Below are 10,415 nucleotides of genomic sequence, written 5' to 3'. Positions count from 1 at the left end.
CAGGGCAAAAGATAAATGATAACATTGGGTAACATTTTTTTCAAAAGGTTTGCTTCCTGAACAACTTTTAGTGGGTATGCTAGACCCCTTCAGACTGAACACAAATATAATTTCAGAATGACTGCATCATGGAGTAATCTTGAGAAATATGAAGTTAACTTTTAATGACCATAATGTATTTAATCACAATGTTTTCAACACATTGCATGAGTACAACTAGATTTTGCTGCTGATTTTCATTAGTACTCAATGTCTGATGCAATGCATTTTACTGCAGTAGTATATCTAACAATAGTCACCTAGCTGATAACTGATGGATTCCAGTTCATCTGATATTGTTTTTCCATTCTTGCAATGTCCCGGTGAAACCTTTTACCATGTTCATCATTGACTGTACCTAGATTTTGGGGAGAGAAGTTCAAGCATGAATGTAGAAAATGAATTTTCAGTGACATATTGCACTTTGTAGCTGTATGCTGTAAGACATTCGTCAATTAGCAGAATATAGTTTGGTGCTCTGTAGTTGCCAAGAAATTTCTCAATGACATCCTTGAATGCTGTCCAAGCAATTTTCTCTGGCTCCACTAATAGATCTTCAAACAGCTTGTCATTGATCAAATCCCACCCAGACTTTTCTCTTGCATCCAAACTTTTGCCGATGGCATAAAACCAAATTCTGCCCTTGTAAGGTAGGGTGCGGTTTGCCAATCCCCCCAAAAACCCAAGGATGTATTGAAAAGGAAACCAAATGGCTGCTGACACATACTAGTATATTCTGACTATCTACAAGGAATCACAAAACATTTTGGGAACCTGTTCCTCATTAAAGCAGATGAATGGTTATTGTTTGGAGGAAGCCTGTGGTGGTATTCTACCAGTTCAGCCTGGCTCTGTCGAGTCGGTAGCAGCGATGAGCAGTAGAGACTGAACCAGTTCTCTCCTCCGCTCCGCTGTTGGGCCCATTTGCCTGAGTGGGCTCTCATACCTGTATCCTCTGCTTTTGAAGCGTAGCTGCTTTGCACAGCACAGAATAGTGCCGCGTGGCAGCTGCTGAAGTGACCGGGATCATGCAGACTTGTAGGAGGCAAGTTTGAATGCCTCTACACCTGCATAAAGTGCACGTTTGGCATGCATGCACACGCAAAGGTGTGCAGGTGTGCAAAGTGCGGCCACCAAGTCACGCCCACTGAACCAATGGTAAAAATATTTGAATCCCACCACTGGAGGAAACAGTTATAAAGCAAAATGCTTGCATAATGCTACTGACCTCATGTCCTGTTACTAAAATGCAGTGCTCTTCTGTACATCTATACATTTCCCTTCTTCATTGCATATCTCTGTACAAATATCCTTCTACATAATAACAGGGATGGAACAAATAACCTGAAAAAACTTCTATAATACAGACATATGTAAAAGTGTTCCTAATTTCTGTAGAGAAATTAATTACAGTAACATATACTTATTCAAGTAATCCTGTAGGCTAAGTTCTGAAAAGAAATGGATGGCATATCCCATGCACTTGATTCAAATATATTATTTTATTCCCTCTGCTAGCTACAAAGCTCTTCCCTAAACTTAGGGCAAATTCAGTGATTAGAATCCTTACCATAAGTTGCTTGCACTTGATCATATGGTAATTAGAGCTACTATTACATGGAAATTAGTTTAGCTTAAGCCAAGGGCACAAACCCAGGCATATGCAGAGATTCATGACATTTATAATGACATCATCATAAAAATGATGTGACTAATGAACCTGCAAGTCCATAAATGTGTCATTTGTATGATGACTTCAGGCCAGTTTTGACATCCAGTTGGCTTGCCACAAAAGTGTGTATGTGTGGTGCATGTGTGTGTGTGTAAACAGTAAACTGAAAACTTTGAATTAAAGTAGAATAATTCCATCACTAGCATGCTGGCTGGGGAATTCTGGGAGTCAAAATTCATGCAGCTTAATATTGCCAAGACTGAGAAGCACTGTTTTTATAACATTGGTTGGTATGGCAAGCCAACTTGATGTCAACTTGATATATAATATAGCCATATATATAAAGATATGAGTAAGATAAGGGTCACTTCCTTATTCTAACTATGCAAATTTTCTCATTACCAGATGGTGGTGTCAATGATCCAATGGAAACTCAAGTATCTCCAAGTATCTTCTCCATATTATTCAGTGGGGCTACTATTTTTAAGATCTAAACGTAAAAAAAACAAAATATGAAAGCCTCTTTTTAGGTAGCAACATTTTATTCATTTAATAAAATAATATTTAATACAATTAAACAGACTCGTTGCATTTGAAATCCTGGATTCCTGCACTAGACTGTTAGTATTCCACTCTAATCAATAAATTGGTTGTTGATTTAGGATTGTGTTAAAGATTTGTACCCAGCCAAGTTAGAAAATTCTGTCTCATTCAGTTCTACATTCCTAAGCAAATTCAAGAAAATGAGATAAGTAGATTTCCTAGAAGAAGCCTTCCTCTTAGAAACTCACACATAAGAAGATGCTCTGAATTTAGCACCATGGAGAAAAATTGCCTTCTTTATACATTTGGGTCCTAAAGTGCAAATCCTATGCCTCTTTCTCACTACCATTTTGAATCAATAGATTTTTGGCTAATATTTTTTTCACCCAAGAAGCTTTCTGCTATCTATCCATTAACATTCATTCTCACCATAAGGAAAACAGAGATTCTTGACCACAATTTTCCACTCAATGGAAGTCCGTCAACCAAAGTGTTTGGCTGATCTCAAAAACTAATGACAGCTATTGGTTAGATTAAAAAAACAATCCTGGAAGTAGATAACAGCTAACCATATCAATAACACTATTAAGAAAACTGCATTGATGCCACCATCAGGATTTAACACAGGTTGAATAATTGCTGTTTTCATTAGATAACAAGAGTTTGACCTGTTAAGAAAATTGGAGTAAAAAAAAGAAGCATGAAAAGAGGAAAGGGGAAATATTAATGGAGAGGAAGGAGAGAGTAAGGCAAACGGAAGAAAAAAACAACAGAAAAAGGGACAAAAAGTATAGAGGTATTTTCAGACGTAAAGCTTCAGATTCTCTTAGTTCTTAATTATAGTGCCACTATTTGTTTTTGTTTTTTTCTTAATGGTCCTTATCTCAGGAAAAAGATGTGAACAATGTGGTGAAAAAAAGAAAGTTGTACACAGTGAACAGCACTATCTGGATCACTTATAAAACTTCATTCATAAATCAAGGAAAATGCATAGTACACATTTAATCTGGAAACACACAGAAGAAAACAAAGAAGGAAAAAATAGAATGCAGTTGAGCAATATTTATTCATTTTATTATTACATTTTTATGCCGCCCATCTTCCCTATCAGATGATTCTGGGTGGCTGATATTTCTTTATATTAAAGAGAGGGGAGGAGGGGGGGAGAGAGAGAGAGAGAGAGAGAGCAATGTCAGATCTTCACTGTATATTTCAGTCACTAAGTTTGTATTGATATGTGAGGATATAAAAAGCATACCATATTTTTTTAAAGGCATAAGAAATATAATTTATCCCTACTGCTATCTTTCCAGGGGACAAAGTATTGTTCCATTCCTGTTGAGATGTTAGTAAAATCATGGAGGCAGTGTTGTTTATAACAGATTTTCTATAATGAGAAGCAGTTTCTCTAATAGATTTTACTGGAGTATCAGAGACAATTCATTCTAAAATATGAATTGTAATTACCTTTCCTCCAACAAGAAGAGGTTTTAAAGAAGAGATTGGACAGCCACTTGTCCAGAATAGTATAGTGTCTCCTGTTTGGGCAAGGTTTTGGACTAAAAGACCCCCAAGGTCGCTTCAAACTCTATTATATTGTATTATTTCCCAAGTAGGGGTGCCTTAGTGGAGGGGTGCTATGAGAGATTTCCCAGCTTCATTGATGCTATTCCTTTCTGGAAGCTGACATTCCTGGCATAAGAAATGTGTGATATGCTGCCCAGAATATCAGATTCCATCTTTCATTGTGCAATCACAACCTGACAGTCTGATTCCAAACTTACTTTAATTTATCCAAACAGACTTGAGACAATCAACTATTTTACCATTACTAAGTATCAACACTCCTGAGAGTTTGATTAGGCATTGAACTGCAATTAATTAAAATTGAGTGCAAGGTGAAAATTGAGAGTGAGCCTCATAGTATTTGGAACTTTGATGTTATATATGCTGACAGCTGTGACTATTTTACATTAGTTCTGTCTTGTATTTTTCCACAAAAAGAAATCTTGCTGGAAAGCACGTATTCAGCTCAGCAGGGAAGCACTGACAGGGAGGAAGTTAAATAAAAGAATAACCCCAGACAATAATGTGTATTCCAAGGAGATATGCCTGTCTATAACAGTTACAAAATAACAGCTATAGAGTATGACTCATGTCACGTAAACTGGTCAAAAAAGATTAACATTGTATCTCTTTACCTTTCTGTAAATTTCCTCTTTCACCCCCTCCCTTGAATTAGCACAATAAAAGAGGACAGAAAAAAGCCTGGGGGAGAGAGGAGAAGCAGAAGAAAGGAGCAGGAGAAGAAGCAGAGAGCCCGGACATTTTCCATCTGTTCCAGGGCAGCCAGGGAATCCCATCTCCCCCAGGCTCAGTGTTGCCTCATTTTAAGATCTCTTGTGTTTTGTGTGTTTTATTTCTTGTGCTTGCTTGGCAATCACTCTTGTGAGAGTCTTGCCTAGCCTCACCCTTGCGAGGGTCCCACTCTATCTCGCCCTTGCGAGGGCTATTTTCTCACCCTTGAGAGGGTTACTTTAAACTTCGTCCTTGTGAGGACTAATTCACCCTTGCGAGGGTCCCACTGTCTCGCCCTTGTGAGGGCTACTTTAAATCTCACCCTTGCGAGGGTTATTCTCTGAGAGGAATTCAGCAGTCAACCAGAAAGGCGAAACAACAGACCGGTCGCTCAACGCGACAGACAGCAGCAAGAATGCTCTATGCACAAAAATGGAAAGTTATTTCAATTCCCACGATGGATGACTGGCTGAAAAAACTGAAAGAGTTTAGCAGAAATGGCTAAAATGACAGCCTTTTGTAAGAAAAGAATACAACTACTTTTGTTTCTACTTGGAAACCACTTCTGGACTTTGTGCTTGAGGCGGAAAAAATGAAATTTTGACTTTGGGTTTTGCTGCTTAGATTGGTTTACTGTTGTAGAAATGGCTAGTATATTTTATTATGTAAAAGAAAAAAGTTGAGGCTGTATGTTATTATCTTATTCTACTGCTCTAAAAAAGGTTGGAAGTCTATGCTTTTTTCTTACCTCCTTTTCTCCTACACATTTTTCTCTTCTCCTCCCTTACTTTCCCTTTACTTTCACTTTTCTTTTTCTTTCATATTTTGATTAACTAATAAAAAATTAAATACTGATAGAGTAATCTTAATGCTGAACTGACTACTTTCTCCATTGTTATACTCTTGAATCTCTTGGATTATATCTTTACCACAGCACATGGAGGGAAATTGCAACCAAAGCATCAGTAAATGAATGTAAATGCCCTTGAAGAAGAATACATGGATTTAATTCACAGCCAGTGATGAACTTGGGAAGTGGGTGGAAGCACTGTTCTGTTGCAGAGATAATGAGCACCCACTATCTGACCATCCTATTATTCTACTTTCATGCATATTTCCTATTGCACCACAAAATTTGCATTGCTTTACATTTCTAAGGAAGTGATAGCCCTAGAGCACTGGTGAAATGCAACTTTTTAAAAATATTTATCTCTCTATAAGTGCCTACATTTTTCACATTATTATCGGGTTTCTCAGTATTCCATTTTATTAAAAAATATTTATTTGGCTTCTAAGATTACTGCTTCTCAGACCACAGAAAATTCAATTACTGAAAACTGCAACTATCAAATTGGTCAGAAATAAATAGTCTTTTATCCAAACCTGGCACAAGATGGTTTACTTTTTAATATGTAGCCATAAAAAAAGTTCTTTCCACAGAGAGTTGGTTGGTTACAGTGCCAAAAGCCAAGGTATATTTTGCACCATCAGATTTTATTTTGAAAAAGTAGGAAGGAACTTTTCAAAATGGAGTCATTCTAGCACAAATTAACTCTCTCTTTTTTCTTTTGTTTTTACAAGCGATACTATTTTGTAATGCTTTGTTCCCATAAAATTCTTTCCCCTCTCCAGTTAAAAAGGCAATGGCTGTTACAAATTATATTAATGCAATGCTAAATCATACTAAACCAACCTGATCTTCTTTTCTATTACAATGAACAGATGGCCATGAGAACATAGTTGGCCCAGTATACTTTGACTTCAGTAGAGTGTTTGATAAAGTCTCCCATGAAATCTCAGTTACTGTGGACTTATGAATTTAATGAGAAATAAATCAATAAAATAGCTTGCAAAATATTACTAGTTTAGAATATATGCTCATTCTTCCATCTTCAGGAAACAACTTGGCCATTTCCCCTGTCCTGCAAATCAATATAAGCAATAAGTATTAAGAAATCCTCAGATTTCATAATATTTTATTTAAAGGATTTAAAGATAAATAGGGGGCCAAAATGAAAGTATCTATGTGTCAAGACTTCTCTAACCTAATCCCTTTTCCCTTTCAATAGATCTTATTAAATAAAATGTCAACAATTTGTTGGTTGTTAAGAGTGTTATAAAACACTAACGAAAGAAACAGAGGATAGCCACAATGAACTTTGTGTGACAACAGGGAACCCCAAAACCACTTAACAGGTACAAATAACCAATCATTTTAATACTGGATAATAAGTAGTAGTCTAAGTCTTGCAGCTTAATGGCAAATACCATGAAACCTCACAAACAGTGCATGTCATGCTGGAGGAAACAATAAAACGAAGGCTATAAAAGAAGCAAGCAGACACTGGAAGACTTCTGATCTGGGTCTTCCTTCTGCTGCCTACTGTCTTCCCCAGATCCCTGGGGTGCTTGGCCAGTTTGATGGTGGGACAATATGCATCTCAGCATACATGACAGAGTAAGTGGAAATTAATTAATGAAACTCCTTAAATACTTTTGCTGATTAATTCTTGTGTCCATCTTATCATATTTACTATTGTCCAAGATCCTAAAACACTAGACCAGCTGCCCTTCCATCTTGCCACAAAAAACAAGGGCATTTGGGTTAGATCCCTAAAAATCTCTGACCAGAACTTGATGCAAGGAGAGAAGATGGAAACTTGTGAGGTAGACTACTGTACAATTCAATTAGACACCTACAGAGTGGACAGAATAATTAGAACCAAATAAACTTTTGTCAAAGATTGTATATCAAGCTTGAAGGAGGCATTGGTGTCATGTTGCAAGGTTCCATTCTAGGCCTCGTACTATTTAGCATACTTACAAATGACTGGATGAGGTAATTATCAAACTTTTGGATGACCCAAACATACAAGGTTAACAAATGCCTTACATTCAAATTCAGGACAAACTTGATCATTAGGAACAACAAACTGAAATCAGTAAGATTTAATTTTAACATGGAGAATGCAAAAATCTGTATTGGGTTGCAAAAAATTGTAGGCATGAGTATAGAATGGGAAATACATATCAAACAACAATAAATGTAAAAAGGATCAGTATGTCTTGTTGCATCACCTGTCAGTGCAATAGTATGTCTTGTTGCATCACCTGGCAGTACAACAGAGCTGCAAAAACACAAGCAAAATCTCAGGCTGTTTCAACATCAGAAAAAGTCATTTTTTTTATACTGCATTAATCAGGTCACAGGCAAATATACCATGTAAACACAGGCTAATAGATAAAGGGGAAAAACTGATTCAAAAATGGAAAGAAAGGCCACTGCAGATTGTATTTGCTTCTAGTCTTCATTCTCAGTACTATGGTCGTGATGGTGAACATATGCCAGAAGTGGCATGCAAAGCAATCTCTGCAGGCACGCAAGCCATTGCCCCAGCTCAGTTCCACTGCACATGCACGCACAGTCTGGTGGTGGGATTCAAACTTTTTTACTACTCATTCTGTGGGCGTGGCTTGGCGGGCATGGCAGGGGAAGGATACTGTAATCTCTCCAGTCAGAGGTGAGATTTGCCTGTTTTCTGAACTACTCAAAATTTCCGCTACCGGTTCTCCAGAACTGGTCAGAACCTGCTGAATACCATCTTTGGTGCGTGCCTCCTGCCAGGCAGCTGATTTTTGGGTTTATGCTGTGCATGGCAGGGGGCGGGGCACATGTGAGAGACTGCTCATGTGCACAGGGGGGCAAGGGGAGCACAGGGGGGTCATGCACATGCGCAGGGAGTGGGGGTTGCATGTGCATTGCATTATGGGTGCAGACATGCACACATGCACTTTTGGCACATGGCGACAAAAAGGTTAGCCATCACTGTTCTATGATAAAGACAGAATTCGATAAAATAAAAAAGACAGCAATATTAAGTTATTTCAGCTTGGTTGTGTAATAATCTTTTGTTTTCATGGTAAAATGATTCCCCCCCCAAAGTGTCTCAAAGGTGTTTTTTTTAAAGGCAACTGGACTGTGTTTTTTTCTCCTTGAGAAGATGTTTTGCTTCTCATCCAAGAAGCTTCATCAGTTCTGACAGGATGTGGGGTAGGGAAATGGAAAAACTATACTACTTTGCAATCATTTAGTTGCTAGCACTCTCTCTGAGAGCCATTGAGGCCACTTGGAGGTTTATCGGTGCCCTCCGGGGCATCTGAATCAGAGTGCAAATGGATGTGGAATGTTCTTAGAATTGCTGAAAAGACTATGTTGTAGAGAGGAGATTGAGGAAGTTTTGGATTCTGATTCAGATGATCCTAAGGGTCTCAGAGAGAGTGCTAATGACTGATAACTGCAAAGCAATAAAAATTTTCCATTCTCCCTACCATCCTTTCAGATCTGAGGAAGCTTCTTGGATGAGAAATGAAACATCTTCCTCAAGGAAAACAACAACAGTCTGGCTGCCTTTTGAAAAAAACACCTTGAGACAACTGTGACCTGGATAACTGAGAATCTCCATAGACACTTCCCAAAAAGTAGTAATTCATTATATCTGGGGCCCATTGTATATCAGAGGCAGAAACATTACCATGTTTACCTTCTAATGCACCTACAGTTTACTGTTAACAGATTTTGTTCACAAATCAGCTGAATTAGAGTCCTTTCCTTTAGTGGACCAAGAATTCACAGGGGAAGATGGTTTCATGGGATATATTGTGATTAATGGGAGGGAATGAAGGGGCCCCTCTCCAATTGGCAGAAGGATGAACAGACCAGAGATCAAAGCTAAAAGATAAGAATAGAATAAGGAGCATGGAACTCGGATCTGTAAAGAGAAATTAGGCTATCACCAACATAAACATATCACATATTATTTGGAGGAACAACAAGTTAAGAAAATCCAAGCACATATGAATATTTCATTCTCTGGCACTATCTTTAAATAGGAGCTGTTAGAATACAAAGCAGCTGGAGCCCTCAAAGAACTATTAGGATTCTTCCTTTTCTCTTAATTATTTGGAAACAACTTTCTTGTGTGCAGTCCTTTGAAATGAAACTCTCCAAGAAATTATTTTGTCTATTTTTTATATCAAATGTGAGAATTCAGAGCTCATGATAAGGGTTCCCTTCCCACATGCTGAACAAACATATAGCATAATCTTGGTTATGCCTTCTGAAACCCAAATCCCATTGAGTTCAATGACCCGTATGCTAAGGAAAGTAGAAGGATCACAGCCCTAGGAATGCCTACAGAACCTTATTGCTTTAGAGTGTAATTGCTTCAGGAATGGAACTAACTATTTTAGCACAAAACAACCTGTTGTATTTCTTCTTAGAAGGAAGTACTGATAAAACAAACTAGCAGAGCTTTAAATGTCCTTTCCTTTCTGCTGAGCTGGCCATGCCCACCCTGGCCACGCAGGGCTCTGTTTTCATTGGCAGAGAGCTGCAGGAGGCCGTCACAGCTGAAAACAGAGCTTGGGAGGGCTGTGCACAGAGGCACTGTGGGCCAGTCCTTCACTGGTTCCAGGGCAGCTCCATAGACTAGATCTAAGTACCCAGCGGGCCAAATCTGGCCTGTGGGCCTTGAGTTTGATACCCCTGATTTAGGCCCTACTCAGTGAGTCAGTAGCTGACACAGTGCGGGAATCCAGATGAAAATATCCACAAGAGTTAACCTGAGGTTTCACTTCAACATGTTTAGCAAAAGAGATCTCACCATCCCTCTGGATAATTGGTTCTACCATCTGAATTCTTTTTAAAGGGTGGTGTCCAAAACAGGATACATTGGAAGGATAACTTCCTTGCAACTGTTGTACATTTATGTACACATTACTTTCAAATAAGACAACAAACATGCCATAAGCACTGCAGGTCACTGCTTCAGTTTATTTTTTTCCTCCAAAAGCAGCACCAGTA

This window comes from Pseudonaja textilis, chromosome 2, assembly GCF_049901715.1.
Source record: "Pseudonaja textilis isolate UNSWEBS1 chromosome 2, rPseTex1.2, whole genome shotgun sequence".
NCBI lineage: Eukaryota > Metazoa > Chordata > Lepidosauria > Squamata > Elapidae > Pseudonaja > Pseudonaja textilis.
Note: the sequence above shows the minus strand (reverse complement) of the source record.